Raw genomic sequence first — 15,458 nt, 5'->3', positions numbered from 1 at the left:
TCTACTCAGTGCTGCATCGTGATATCTGAGGTTGGGTGGATGCCAAGCCTTTCTTTCCCATGGAGAAACCACTGACTAGGCCAAAGAACTCCAAGAAACCAGAATTTGCCAAAGTAAGAGTGAAGGGAGGAGAGAGAATGACTATTATGATTTGCATGTGTAGTGTACTCTATAGACTGGTGTTTCGAACACTTGTTCCCCAGCAGATGCTGTGACCTTAGGAGGCAGAGCCTTCCTGGGGAAAGCAGGTCCCTAGGAGCGGGCCTAGGATGACATCCAGTCTCTATGTAATTCTGGCTATTTGTTCTACATTCTGCTTGTGGTTGTGACCTCCAGCTGCTGCAGAGAGAGCCACTCTGCCATGCCTTCCCACACACAGCACTGCTCTTTAACTCTGGAACCACAAGCCAGGAAAAATCTTCCCACCCCTTAAATCGCTCTGTGGGGCATTCAGCCACAGGGTGCAAAAGTGTTTAATATAATGACTATGTCCATATTTTGAAAACACAGGCTTGAGATTTGGAGTTCCCCCTGAGCCTCCAAAAGGACCAATGACTCTGAGAACCAAATGTACGTTTCTGTATGACATGTTCTCATGCTTTCCTTGTGGAAGCCACCCCTCGCCCCTCTACACACACACTTGCACACAACACCCTGGTTTAAAAAGATTACTAATCTTGTGGCTCCTGTGGAAATCAGTTAACTAATGAGGTAGGGTCAGGGTTTGAGCTCATGGGTTCCATCCTGACAACTTGCAGAAGTACACTACTGATTTGTGACAAGGTGACTTGTGGAGAACAAAGGTGTGTGGGTAAGGAAATCCATAGCATACAAGAGTACATACCACAGACCCTCATACCTTGCTTCCCTGACTCCAGGAAAGCTCTTCTACTGGAAACATATCAGGCAAATGGAAGTATAGCTTACTTGGAAGGCTTTTCATAAAGGACTGGCTGAAAGTTTGGCAAGAGGAATGACCAGGAAGAAGGCAGGGAGTGGTCCCAAAACATCAACTTATGCGAAACAAACCTAAGTTCATGAATTTGTCACTTGTATTTCCTTGAAAAATGACTTAAATGAACCACTTATTGGATGTTTCTTACGAGCTTACAGTTTTGGGTTCTATAGTTTTACTGATTGCCTTCTTAGTAAAAGGCACCGACAAAGTACATGGTGTTTAGATGATTTGACTAAAATGGGAGGCATCGAATTAAGAAGTAACTGCCAGTCCTCTTTGCCCTGTAACTCCGACCCTTTCAAGGGCCCAGGGCAGTTCTGTAGGAGGAAGAGAATCCATGGATCTTCCCCACCCTTCAGTGAGATCACAGGACCTTGGAATCTGTTTCTGCCTGTACTGATAAGAAACCACATCTGAAGCAGCAGCAGTGAGTGAACCTTGGGGAAAAAAAAAGAGGGTAGTCCTGTGTTCTTTTAAGAACTACCAACAATGGTTCTTACAGCTCACTCAAGAATGTGAGGTCATGTTTTAGTAGCGTCTGTTCTACCCACTCATGTCCTCTATATCATAGGAAGTGCTACTAGAAGGGAAGCAAAGTGGACAGCCTACAGATACCCTGCAAAAGAATAGCTGTGATAACACATAAGATCAGTAGTCAATGGGAATGAAAGCATCTTAGATTACCGACGTGACTTCTGTCCTACAATCAAAGACAGTAAAGGGAGCGCCACATAGAACCAACTAAGGGGAGCATAAGAGGAGCTGAAGCAAGAAAAGCAAAGAAGCAAACAAGGATAGGTGTAAAGATGCAGAGAGGAGGGAGAAAAAGAAAACAAGAAAGGAGCCAGCATGCCTATTGAGAGAGAACGCAAGTAATTTCATTTCATTTATTTATTTATTTATTTATTTATTTATTTATTTATTTATTTATTTATAAACAGAAGCAGGGGAAACAGCTTGATAAACAAAGTGATTTCTTTGTCTCATGTATGAAGCAGGGTAAGTGGGGACAGATGCCAAAGGCAGGCACATTTCCCAAGGGAGGAAGAAATAGAGAAAATTGGTTTCCTGCCAGAACAGGTGGTGTGTTGATGTGTGCACATCTGACAGGCAGTTTTCAGGAGCCTTCCAAGGGTCTGACCAGGCCAGGCCAAGGTTGTCATTGAGACTTCAGGGGAAAGCAACACTGCCGCACGTCAGTATCGGATGTCTTCAGACACCTGAGACATGGAGGGGGCAGAGAGGGAAAGTAATTAGCATCCTGCTCTTGAAGGGCCCAGCGTTGAAGCTGAGCTGAACTCGGTCATAGCTCATGACTTGATATTCATAACCAGACAGTAAAGGAAAGGAGCCAATCCAGGTGCAGGCAGATATCAGCTCACTGGACTCCCTGTGACCTTATCAAGCCCTGCCAATGCTTTATTGCACTCTTGTCTTTTGTTTCTTGAGTGGGTGCCCTGGCAGCTGTAGGCATGGTTAATAACTGGGAGGGTAGGTCTGAGTCTGAGACTGGAAAAGAATATGGGGGTGTGGAAAGGTAAAATATAATGTTGTCGCAGACGTTACAGCCTCATTTTGTTGGAAATCCCGACTTCTCCTTTCGAGATTGTGAAATGGCACTCCGTACTCGGTTTGAAAAACATAAATAATACTCTACGCTAGAACTGGGATGAAATTGTCAAGCTTCATTTGTGATGACTGAGTTATAGTTCAAAAGTGATAGAGATACGTGATTCCAAACATGGGCCTGAGCTGAGGAATAAGATTTGATAAGATATGTGTGCATGTGTGTGTGTGCATGAGCATGTGTCTACATGTGTACACACTGCTTTCATTGATATGTGTGCTCTATGGAGAGCCCTGATGTCAATGTCCGTTGTCTTCCTCTCTCTCCATTATATTTTTGAGACAGAATCTCTGTCAGAATCGGGGGCTTGCTGAGTTAGCCAGACTGACAGTCCAGCATGCTGTAGGGTCTCTGGTCTGTCTGCCCATTGCTGCAGCTGCACAGCACTGTGCCCCCCCCCCCTTTTTTTTACAGAGGTGCTGGGGAATGAACTCAAGTGCTTAGACATGTGCAGCAAACCTCCCACTGACTGAACCATCTCCTCTATTTCTGCTTGGGTTTTAATTCCCTTTCTACTTTGCTCTTGTGATAAGAGAGGCCAAACTTCATGATATTGGGTACTGATCCTCCTGGCGATTTGATTTCCTCAGCTGTAAAACCAGGGACCTGTGTACGGCACAGACACTGTTACATGTTTGCCATTCCAATTCTCTCTCTCTCATGGGACCAGCCGAAGGCCTCATTTCCCACTCTCCCTTTGCATCTATGTAAAGTTCTACCCAGTGAAGTGAGTCCAAATGCTTATGCCATTGCTGGGTTGGTTCCTAATACTTCCCACACGATGCTTTCCTCTCAATGTCTGCCAATCATAGTAGGGGCTATGATACTAACAAGAAATAAGTTGTTTATTTATGTGTCGGCGTTGAGACTCACAGGACATTTGTTATAGAAGTTAGGTAACTTCCAAAGTTACGTGAAACCAGCAATCGCTTGGTTGAAAACCAACTGGGGGTTACTGTAAAGACACAAGTAATTATAGTATACGAAGAGTATTGGGATGGTATGTGGTATGCAATAAGTTCTCATTTATTATTTTATGTCTCACACGGGCAAAGTAGATGGTTGGCAGCATTCATGAACTCTGCTCAGTCTTATTAACTGGAAGCAATACCATTTCCCTCCTCTTAGCATATCTGAGAATGGACCAGGTCACTTAACCCTCATAGTTACTATAGGACTCTATGATATGCTTACGTTTAGGCAAAACATTGTGTTCAAATGGTAAGAAACCCACAGGGACCTTTAACAGTCAGATATTTGAGCTGCCCATATATGTCTTTGCATAGGAACCCAAGATTTAGAATATTATAAATGTCATTGCCCAAATAACTCTCATGCTGAGAGCGTTGAGAAGGCTTATAAATGCCATCTACAAAGAGTATAACATAATGCCTCGGCTTTATAGACGAGTATGCTGTGTTTACATTATTTCTACCCTTCAGATTTCCCCCTCCAATTCTACCTCCCTTCATCTTAGATTTATAACCTCTTCTTCTGTAACTGTTTTTGTTATGTATGTACTATCTATTGTTTTATACATATGCGTATATAACATACCTAGTCCATTTAGTGTTGTTCATGTGTTGGTGTATTTAGCGTTGACCACTTGGGAATTATGGGGTAGGAGGGGTCTCATGGGATGTTGTTTTGTACCATAAGGCAGCTATGGCCTTCCTATTACATAATTTATTTCCTAACAATTCATCTAGCTTCTATCCACTGTAGCCAATTTCTTATTCTTATGCTTGCTTGACATAATAAGGCTAATTGGCCCCAGTACTCCTTAAAACATCTTTTACCTATTTGTAAACTTCATACCAGTGCATTATTGAATATTGTGCACACTGAGATCTCAGAAATGATGACGCAGTAGGAGGTCATTTTTTGAAAGGTACATTAGTCTCAACTCTGAAATTTCTTTTCTTCAATAGGTTCAGGCCAATAGATAAAGACCTTAATGTTCCTTTAATGTGGAGATGAGAAAAGCTGGCCATGTTCAGGTTTGGCAAATGATATCTGGCTATTTGTCAAGCACGCTATGTGGCTGCCAACTGCTCCTCAGATGTGTTCTGCCAAATGTTTTCCCCTTCACCTTTAAGTATGTTAGCATTTCAAAGTGTGTCTGAATTTCTAATTTATTCATATTCAGTGATTCAAAATTGAGGCATTTGTTGATCAACACTTTCAGGTTCTAAATTCTGTTTCTTTGACCAAGGGAACCTGGAAAGGTTGTCACAACCATCCCTAAAGCAGAAACTGACCTAACTGGTTGTCTGAGGCAGGGAAGCAATGCAGGTCCTTCCCTTAGGATTTAAACTATTTCCCCTCCACGTACTCCATTGCCTCCTTGGGGGCGAGGGAAAAGGCATTTCCCAGTCTGAATTAAATTCAACCAAAAATAGAAGAAGTCCTTGATTTTCTAGATGGAAGATACTTGGGGGCCAGCAACCTGACTGAAAGGGTAGGGTAAAAGAGCCCTGTCTTGGGGCCCAGTTTAAGTGTCACCTTACATTAGACTGAGGAATGAAAAGGGGTTGGGCAGATATAACCTTTGGTGATGGGGACCCAGAGGTCACTCCTTACACTCTGTCCTGCTGCCACCACTGTACTTTAGAAGTAATGTTTTAGTGGGCTGAACTTTCCAGAAGCAACCAGGAACTGCTAAGATACTAGTTTAACACGAGTGACAATTCAAGGCAAATATTTGCTGAAAGGGTGTGGATGCTGAGTCTGCCAGACTCTGCAGGCTGGGTAAATACCCAGGTTATTTTGATGTAATTCCTATCTCCCACCACACCCTCACCCCCACGACTTTTTATGATGTTTACATTATTTATGAAGACGCCAGAACATCTTGTGAGCATAGACAGAGGATACCTACTTGGCAGATATGCCTAAGAAGGCTTATCTCCTAGACAAATGGGTTGAAAATTCCAATAGATTTATTTAGAACATCTAGCATGGGATAGAATGATTTTACTTCAAGAATTATAAGGTAGACTTGGGCTGCCATAAAAATCAATAACTTTTAAGTTCTTTATACGTTAAAAAAGAATTAGCTTTACTTTTTTTTTTAAAATAGATTCATTTCTCATACAATTATCCTGATCATCCTTTCCCCCTTCCTCCCAGTTCCTTTTATCTCCCCTCCCCTCTGGATCCATTCCCTTTCCATCTCTCACTGGAAAAGAACAGGCTTCTAAGAGATAACTGAACATGACAACATAAAATATAAAAAGATGAAATGAATACTATCATATCAAAGTAGATACAGCAAGCCAACAGTAGGAAAAGAGACCCAAGAGCAGGGACAAGAATCAGAGACCCACTCACACTATCAGAGTCAGGAGTCCCATAAAAACACTAAGCTAATAGCTATAGTATATATGCAGAGGACCTGGTACAGACCAATGCAAATAGGTAAAAGATGTTTTAAAGAGTACTGTGGCCAATTATCCTTATCATGTCAAGCAAGCATAAGAATAAGAAATTGGCTGTAGTGGGTAGAAGATAGATGAATTGTTAGGAAATAAATTATGTAATAGGAAGGCCATAGTTGCCTGACAAGTGTAAGCCCTGTGCTTGCTGCTTCAGTCTCTACATCTCTTCTCATCTGCTGCTGAAGGAAGACTCTCTGATGATGATAGATAAGACACTGAATCAATTTATTGTTTCTGTTGTTTTGTTATTTTGTTTTTGTTTTGTTTTACCCTGGGTCTTCCTAGGCTATCTAGTCTCTAGTTTTTGTTTACCCAGGCTGTGACCGGTGTGGGTTGAGTACGTGTCCTTGTGGTAAGATGCAGTGTTCTTTGGATATTTACCCAAAGGTGGTAGAGCTGGGTCTTGAGGTAGATTGACTCCCAACTTTCTGAGAAACTGCCATATTGATTTCTGAAGTGGCCATACAAATTTGCACTCCTACCAGCAATAAAGGCGTGTTCCCTTTGCTGCATATCCACACCAGCATCTGCTGTCACTTGGGTTTTTTATCTTAGTCATTCTGACAGGTGTAAGTGGAATCTCAGAGTCATTTTTATTTGCATTTCCCTGTTGATTAAGGATGCTTCTTTAAGTATTTCTCAGCCATTTGAGTATCCTCTGTTGAGAATTATCTGTTTAGATCTGTCCTCTGTTTTTTAAATTGGATTGTTTGTCTGCTTGTTTGCTATCTAGGTTCTTGAGTTCTTTATATATTTTGGATATTAGTCCTCTATTAGATGTAGAGTTGGTGAAAATCATCTCCTATTCTGTAGGCTGCTGCTTTGTCTAAATGATAGTGTTCTTTGCCTTACGGAAGTTTTCCAGTTTCATGAGATCACACTTACTGCTGATCTTAGTGCCTGAGCTATTCGTGCTCTGTTTAGGAAATTATCTCCTGTGCTAATGCATTCAAAGCTAGACTCAACTTTTTTCTTCTACTGGGTTCAGTGTATCTGGCTTTATGTTAAGATCTTGGATCCTTGAGCTTTTTACAGAGTGATAAATATGGATCTGTTTGCAGTCTTCTACATGCAGACATCCAGTTTGACCGGCACCATTTGTTGAAGATGATGCCTTTTTTCCATTGTTTATTATAAAAACCATGTGTCCATAGGTGTGTAACTTTATGTCTGGGTCTTTTGTTAGATTCCATTGATCAACATCTGTGTTTTTATGTCAAAAATATGTGGTTGTATTAATATAGCTCTCTAGTACAGCTTGAATTCAGAAATGGTGATATCTCCAGAAGTTCTTTTTATTAATCAGGATTGTTCTAGCTATCCTGGGATTTTTTTTTTTTCGTTTTTCCGTATGAAACTGAGAATTGTCCTCCTAAGATCTGTGAAGGATTGTGTTGAAATTTTGATGAGGGCTACATTGAATGTCTAGACTGCCTTCAGTAGGATGGCCATTTTTACTTTATTAACCATACAAGATTCCTTCTATTTCTATGAGCATCGGAGATCTTTCTATCCTCTGATATCTTCTTCAAAGATATGAAGGTTTATTTATTAATTATTATTATCATGCAAGTCTTTTACTTGTCTGGCTATAGTTACCCCACAGTATTTTATATTGTTAGAGGCTATTGTGAAAGTTGTTGCTTCCCTAATTTCTTTCTTAGTTTATCATTTGTATAAAGGAGGGCTACTGATTTTTGGTTTTTTGAGTTAATCTTGTATTCAGCCACTTTGCTGAAAGTGTTTATCAGCTATGGGAGGTCTCTGTTGGAATTTTTAAGCTAACTTATGTATACTATCATATTATTTGCAAATACCATTTTGACTTCTTCCTTTCTAATCTGTATACCTTGGTCTCCTTCAGTTGTCTTTTTGCTCTAGCTAGAACTTCAAGTACTATATTGAATAGATATGGAGAGAGTGAAAAACCTTGTCTTGTTTCTGATTTTAGTGGAATTGCTTTGAGTTTCTCTGCATTTAATTTGATGTTGACTATAGGCTTGCTGTAAAATGCCTTTATTATGTTCAGGGTTTTCCCTTGTATCCCTAATCTCCCCAGGAATTTTATCTTGCAAGAATGTTAGATTTTGTCAAAAGCCTTTTCTACATATAATGAGATGATCATGTAGCTTTTTTTTCTTTTATTTTGTTTATATGGTGGGTTGTACTTATCAATTTTCATATTTTAAACCATCACTGCATCTCTGGGATGAAGACTACTAGATCATCAATAGTTTATCTTCCATATGTATTCTTGGATTTGGTTTGCAAGTATTTTATTGAGTAATTTTACATCTTTGTTCATAAGGAAAATTGATCTGCAATTCTCTTTCTTTGTTGAGTCTTTATGTGGTTTGGGTATCAGAGTGAAATGAATTGGGTAATGTTCCTTCTTTTTCTATTGTGTGGAATACTTTGAGGAATATTGCTATTAATTCTTCTTTGAAAGTCTGGTAGAATTCTGTGTTAAAACTGTCTAGCTTTGAGGTTAAGAAAACTACTTTTAGACTAATATTTAAAAGACATGCCTCCCTCTCCCCCAACAAGGCAACTATGGAGAACAAAGTTTAAGTTTATGAAAGAGAAAAATGTTTAAAGTATAAATAATTAGTGGACTATGATTTCCTAGGACCAGTATCATTACTTTTTTAAAAAATAAAATCAAGTGTTACTGATGACTCTAGAATGACCCTGTGACTTCTGACACCTGACGTTCACAGCCCTTCCCATTGAGAATCATGGGACCTATACTTTTTTCCCCTAACCTAATATAACACAGTAAAACATCATATTCACTACTGGGATACATTGTGTTAAAGGCTTTGTATTGCTAGCCATTCACATGGCAAGTGATGAGGAAAGCCTCTAGAAACTAAGGGTGGCCTGCAACTGAGATTCAACAAGTAGCAAGGGAAAGAGATGACACTGCCAACACATCAAGTAACCTCAGAAACAGACACATCCCTAGTGAAGCGTCCAGGTGAGACAATAGCCTAGGAGAACCTATGAGACCTTGAGCAGAGGGTCCTGGTAAATGGAGTCAAGAATCCTGACTCATGGTATCTTGAAAATGGAAATACAAATGGCCAATAAGTAGTTGAATAAAAACCAACAAGAAACACATCAACAGGGGTATGCTCTATTTCTCTTACAATATAGTCAGAAACGAAAACCAACAGCAAATGATGACCTGTCATTTTGGCATTCCATCAAGAGATGTGTTAGAAAGCCAGAACCCCAAATACTAAGTTCTCTAATGCAAGAATTCACAATTGGAACTCCCTGCAGGGCTCTCTCCAAATGTTTGCTATTGGCCAGAGCAGTCCACAGAGCATGTACTTGCCTCATCAATTGAATGGAGCTTGAATCAGGTTACATGGAGTTTCCAAAGTTCCATGCTCTCAATGAAACCCTTTCGTCATACTGGGATGTCTCATGCCTTTAGCATCAGGTACAGCCTTTGCTGCTTCCTTCCTCACTCGACTCCTTCACTGCCTTGGACCCCACTGACCTTCTCGCTGTTCTTCTAGTACATAGGCCAGTCATGTTTGGTTTTCTTCTTCTTTCAGGATATACCATTTATTAGAATACAAAGTGCTGAGTATTATATGTTATCTAATGTATATTTATCAATACTTTAAGTTGACAGTGATGCCCACTATTTACCCCTGCTCTGCCTTCCTCCCTGCTATAGTCTGACCCCCACCTCAATTAGTTCCTGTTCTCCTTTGATTGCACATGTTTTTTGTTTTCTTCACACATATTTCTGTATATGTATGTATGCAAATCTAGAGTCTACATAAGAGACAGAGCATGATACTTGTATAAATTTGGCTTATTTTTATAGAATAGAATGCTCTTCAGTTCCATTAATTTTTTTCAAATGACATAATCTCATTTTTACAGCTGAACAAAAGTCCAGTGTGTCCATATTTTTTTTTATCATTTCCTTATCTTAGAAATATAAAGATATCATTTCCATATTTTGTCTATCATGAATAGTTCTACAATAAACATGGAGGTGCAAAAATCTCAGACCAATTGAATGATCACACCTAGGGTTAGTTCAGGGAACATTCTCTTGAATTCCCAAGTCTGAGCCACCTGTTTCAGTGTCAAAGGTCCCCCTGCCTCAGGTGGGACTTCCCCAAAGTCCCTAAAAGCAACCTTCTTCAAGCCACTTTCTTCTATATGATTTTCTTCTCTTTCCCCTGGACTTTATTTATAGCATGGCTCTATGTTTCTCTCACTGGACCCAACTCGACATGAGAGTATAGACCTACTGTCTGCCACCTGAAGCAAACCAGGGTGTGACTTATTTTCCTCCTTTGCTCGTATTTCCTTTTTTTGCATACTTCCCTCCCAGGTTCCAAATCCCAGAGCAGTCTGACTGCTAACTCAGCCCACATTTCTCCTGCATCTGCACATACAGCACTATGCAGGATATTCGGAAGAAGGGAGGAGCTTCGGAGGACATGTTTCTGCCCTCAAGGACTCTACAAATTACCTGGGTAAGAAGATGGAGGCTGCTCAGACTGATCGCAACTTTTCTCTGATGCTTACATTATGCTGAAATCTGGGACAAGCTGATAAGAAATCTCCTCCAAGTGCAAGAGAAAGGGAAAGAGACCTTCCCACAGGAGCTCTACTTTGAAACCTACTTGTTAAGTGAACTACTGCACGGTGACATAAAGCACTTTGGAAGAATTTAAGGAGAGAATACAAGGAAGTTCTAGCCTCAACCTCTGCTCAACTGAGCTCTCTGCTGGGGGAGTTGGGCATGGGCTTGTTTTCAAAGCTCCTTAGCATGTTCAGTGTGCAACCAGGGCTAAGATCCTTTCCCAGACACTGGGGGAACTGGATTGGAAAGAAATGCCTCCATAGCACCAAGGAGAAGCAGAGACATGCAATGCTTAAGGCTGCCAAGGAGAGCAGCCTGGTTTTAGATCTAGACTCCTTAATCCAGTGGTTCTCAACCTTCCTAATGCTCTGCCTCTTTTAATATAGTTCCTCATGTTTTGGTGACCCTCAGACATAAAATTAGTTTTGTTGCTATTTCATAACTATAATTTTGCTACTGTTATGAATTGTAATGTAAATATCTGATATGCAGGATATCTGACATATGACCCCAGTTTGGAGGTTGTTTGACCCCCCCCCCAAAGGGGTGGAAACCCACAGGTTAAAAACCATTGCTTCAAGTGGACATTGGATAAATTTGGATACGTGATTTTACCTTCTTGAGTGTCTATTTATACATCTGTTGAGATAATTAATATTCTGAACTCCTGAAGTCAAGGCAGAATTACATGAAATTTAAACACATAAAAAGTACCTGGTACAAACTGTTTTTAATACATGTTAACAGATCAGATTATTTCTTTATCATTATCTGTTTACCACGCCCCCCCCCAGTTCCTAATTAACCCACTGAAATGTCCAATGTGCCTTTCCAAAGTCCTTGTATCTGTTCATATCACAGGTTACCAATAACTCCAACCTGCCTCAGCTCACTGATGAGTTCAAGCACAGTTAAGCAGAATCCCAGAGGAACGAGGCTGGGACTGAGACAAATGTTCCTAGGAATAAATGATTATGTTAGAAATGGAATCTATGAATAATGGGGGCAGAATACTCACCCAACGAGACCCTTAGATGTCTAGGACCAGAATAAACCTGTCTATAGCACATTGCAGGGCATTTAAATGAATCTAAATGAAACTTTTCTGCATCGTCTGGGTTTACAGTACAATTCTCTTTATCATTTGTATGGGACCCAGCTCTAAAATAAAAATCATAATTTCAACCACTCTGTCTACCTCCCACTGATTTCTTCCTCCAGAGGTCCCTTATATCAGTCCTGCTTAGTAGTTAGAACAAGCCATCTGCAGGTCTCATGACATGTTGCCCGTGATGATGTACACTGGCACTCAGGAGGTAAATGCAGAAAGATCACCAGTTCAAGGCCATGTTATTAAAACAAGGAAACTAACCAAGAATGTAACCCCCAGCTTGGCAGGGGCCACCAGTGAGGCCATTCCAGTTCTCAGAAATGAAGTTTACCTTTGTGGACAATGGGGATGTATAACTCTGAGGTTGTCAACCTGTCGGGATTTTGAATCAACCAGGAAGCAAATCTCTGAGCATCTTTCTTAAGGAGATTTAGTGAGGTGGAAAGATCTACCTTAAAGTGGCCAGCGGCAATCCCTGGGCTGGGATCCTGGGCTGAATAAAAAGGAGAATCTATCTAAGCACACTTCTTTGTTCTCTGCTTCCTGACTAGGGTGCTGTATGCTCCTGCCACCAGGACACCCGGCCAGGATGGGCCCTGTCGTGGATTTGGGAGCCAAAGTAAACCCTTCCTGAAGTTGCTTTGTCCCCATGGTGAGAAATGTGACAAATACCAACAAATATAAACAACTCACCCAAGAACATTGTTCCAATATTTGCTTGTTACGGTGTTGAGATGCTTGCCTTGGAATTTGATATATATACACAGAGAATAAAGATCTGAAAGAATGTCCTCCAATCTCTGATGGGGGTCATTTTGGAGTAAAATTAGGAGGTGACTTTCGATTTCTACCTTATTCCCTTTAGTGCCATTTGGTATGTGTAGCTTGTAATGAGTTTTATTACTTTATACTATGAAAAGATAAATTTTGGAAACATGCATATTTTATAACAAGGCTCTAAGAAATGGGTTTAGAAAGTGCCAAAGATTTTCAGCTTGAGACAGGAAGACTTGTCAGTGAATACTAATTTTGGATTTGGAGTGGGCTGGAAGGTCCCGACTCTGAAGGAGAGGACAGAAGGGCCCTCGGCTCTAGTTCCCACTGGATGGCTTTTGGTCCCCTTTCAAAAGCTGTTGGGCGAGGCATCAGCAGGGCTCCAGTGCAGCTGTTCCTGCAGCACGGAATCCAGGCCTCCACAGGCCGCGTGAAAGGCTCCCCTCTGTAAAGGCCCAAGTCTCCATTCCACAGACCGGAGTCTGTGCTTTTCACGGTTCCAAAGATCTGCCATTCAATGTTTTGCCCTTCTGTTATTCAACTCGGAAACATTCCCCTCTGTGGATTTTCATAAACTCCCACCGCCCAACACCAGGTGCAAACTGAAAAAAAAAAATCCCACTGGCCCGTTCAACAGGGAGGCCTACTGTTCTTTCAACAGAGCCCCTCTTTCAGGCCAGGAGTTCTGATCCCAGCCCCTGGGCACACAAGTCAGGGGCTTCGCTTTCATCCACAAGAACTGCTCTGAAAATCTACGGCAGCTGTCCCCCACCCAGACTCTGCCTAGGGGCTCAAAAAGAGCAGTCTATGCAAACCTGGGCGTTTGCCAGAGAGGGAGACCAGAGGGATTCTGTACAGATAGTAACGTTTAAATGTACTACAGTCCCGGCTCAGTTGGGCCAGTTTCTACCCACCGGAAGTTTCTGTGTAGTCGCTATTATCATTTGGTAAATACCTAAAAGTGCGTTGCTACCCTCATTTTGAAGCAGGGAGACTCTGGAGTGGTGGCTTTGTGCATTCAGAAAACTCCAAACAATGTATGGATTCAGTGGTTCTCATGTTCCTAAGGCTGCAACTATTTAACACAGTTCTTCATATTGTCCTGACTCCCAACCATTAAATAATTTCTGTTGCTACTTTATAACTGTATAATTCTGCAACTGTTATAAATAATAATATAGATATCTTGGGGAATAGAGGTGTGGCAAGGGGATCGTGACCCACAAGTTGAGAACCACTGCATAGATCATGATGTAAGCTCTGGGCTAGAAGCTCTGGTTGATTCAAACAGGAATTCAATTCTGGTTTCAGGTCAATGCTCCAAAGAGCTTGGGGCTTGAGCAATCAACCAATTGAATTCCATTTTACAAGCATTTATTGGGCATCTACTTTGTAATTTTACTTGCCATAGACAATGCAAACACTCATCATTGATTAAATTGGACAATCAGGGTTGGCTTTCTATATTTGCCTCCAGTTTCTATTTAAATGCTTCATCCTCTGCTAATGAGGGTAAGGACATCAAGCTACTATAGACTTCATGTTAGTGCTTTCTTGGTCCAAATTGATTTGTCCGTGTGAACTCAGTTAATGATCATGGCATCCAAACTTTATACCCGAGCCATCTTGAGAGGGGAGCTTGGGAATAGTCCCTGCTATTGTTACCAGCCTTGGTCTAACTAACAGTTCAATGAGGAAGTTCAAGAGTATCACGTAGGAAAGACACCAAATGTCTGATTATAAATGTCACATAAAGTTCCTTATCTACTTGCAAACTTGGTGTATCCATCAGGGTCTTACAGAATACAGGCAATTTGGTTTAATCTGGTAATTTGGAAAATAAATTACAGGCTATTCCTAAATTGAAATATTCCTAAATTGAAAGTCCAGCATTTCAATAAATTAAAAAGAAGAAAGGCTGAGTAATACTTCATGACTAGCTGTATGAGAACTGCTACTACATTAGCGGAACTGAGTGTGTGTGTGTGTGTGTGGGGGGGTGTAGTTACAGGTACAGGGTTGTCTCAAAGGAAAGAACTATGGGTTTTGGTAATTAGATCCAGATACCCCACCCCACCCCAAAGCAAGCAGACAAGGGGAAGCTAAGAAATATCTCAACTTCCTGTTTGCTGATTTCTTGCTAGTGTCTCCCATTAGCTAAATATATGTGGGAGCTGGAAGACAGAAAAGCCAGGAGTGGTGAAGCACACAGAACAAAGATGACTCCATCCTGATGGTTGTGGACACAAAGACCTAGAATATAAAGGTTTTATGAGTGCAGTTAGGACACAAAGAAAGGCATAGCAGATGAATTCTTGCTAGGATACCAAGTGCAAACACAATTAGGGGGTTGAGGCTTGAGCTGATCTCTGAATAGATAGAAGTCTGATCTAGGTGGAAAGAGTAGGTACTGTGGACCAAAGAGGTTCAGGAGGAAAAAGATGTGTTATGGTTAAGACAGGAGCCCAGAAGGGCTATGCGCACAGCTGTGGGCTTTTTCATATGCCAAGTTGTGACACTATAACTTTTCATGTACTTAAGTAGGGATTTGGTATCAGCAAACTTAAATAATAGCAAGTTTATTAGCTAGATGGGTTTAATGATGCTCGCACCAAACCTTTTTATAGAAACAGGCAAGACAAATAGATACAGATACCGTCGTCAAAATAAGGCATCTCTTCTGGTTGTGATGGTCTCAAGAGTGCGGGTTTTGTAACCACTGAGGAGTATAGGTACAGCCATCTTTCTTCATAAACCAAACGGCAATCATGTTAATCACCTTTCCCACAAGATCATCCTCTTAGTTCATCTGTGGTGTCTTAAGAAATTTACAATGGAATAACAAAAAACCTAGGATAGCAAAAACTCTTCTCAAGGATAAAAGAACCTCTGGTGGAATCACCATGCCGGACCTAAAGCTCTACTAC

General features: G+C 40.9%; 1 long non-coding RNA gene across 1 annotated transcript in view; it reads right to left on the bottom strand.

Annotated features, from left to right (window-relative positions):
- Positions 1 to 1,910: 1,910 nt before the first annotated feature.
- Positions 1,911 to 15,458, bottom strand: part of LOC110308674 — a 41,413-nt gene continuing 27,865 nt past the window's right edge. Inside the window, exon 3 of the long non-coding RNA XR_002379594.1 lies at positions 1,911 to 2,178. This is a non-coding gene — a long non-coding RNA (uncharacterized LOC110308674). The remainder of the gene's footprint in view (positions 2,179 to 15,458) is intronic.

This window comes from Mus caroli, chromosome 13, assembly GCF_900094665.2.
Source record: "Mus caroli chromosome 13, CAROLI_EIJ_v1.1, whole genome shotgun sequence".
Classification (NCBI taxonomy): Eukaryota; Metazoa; Chordata; class Mammalia; order Rodentia; family Muridae; genus Mus; species Mus caroli.
This window is presented reverse-complemented; position numbering and strand designations above follow the sequence as displayed.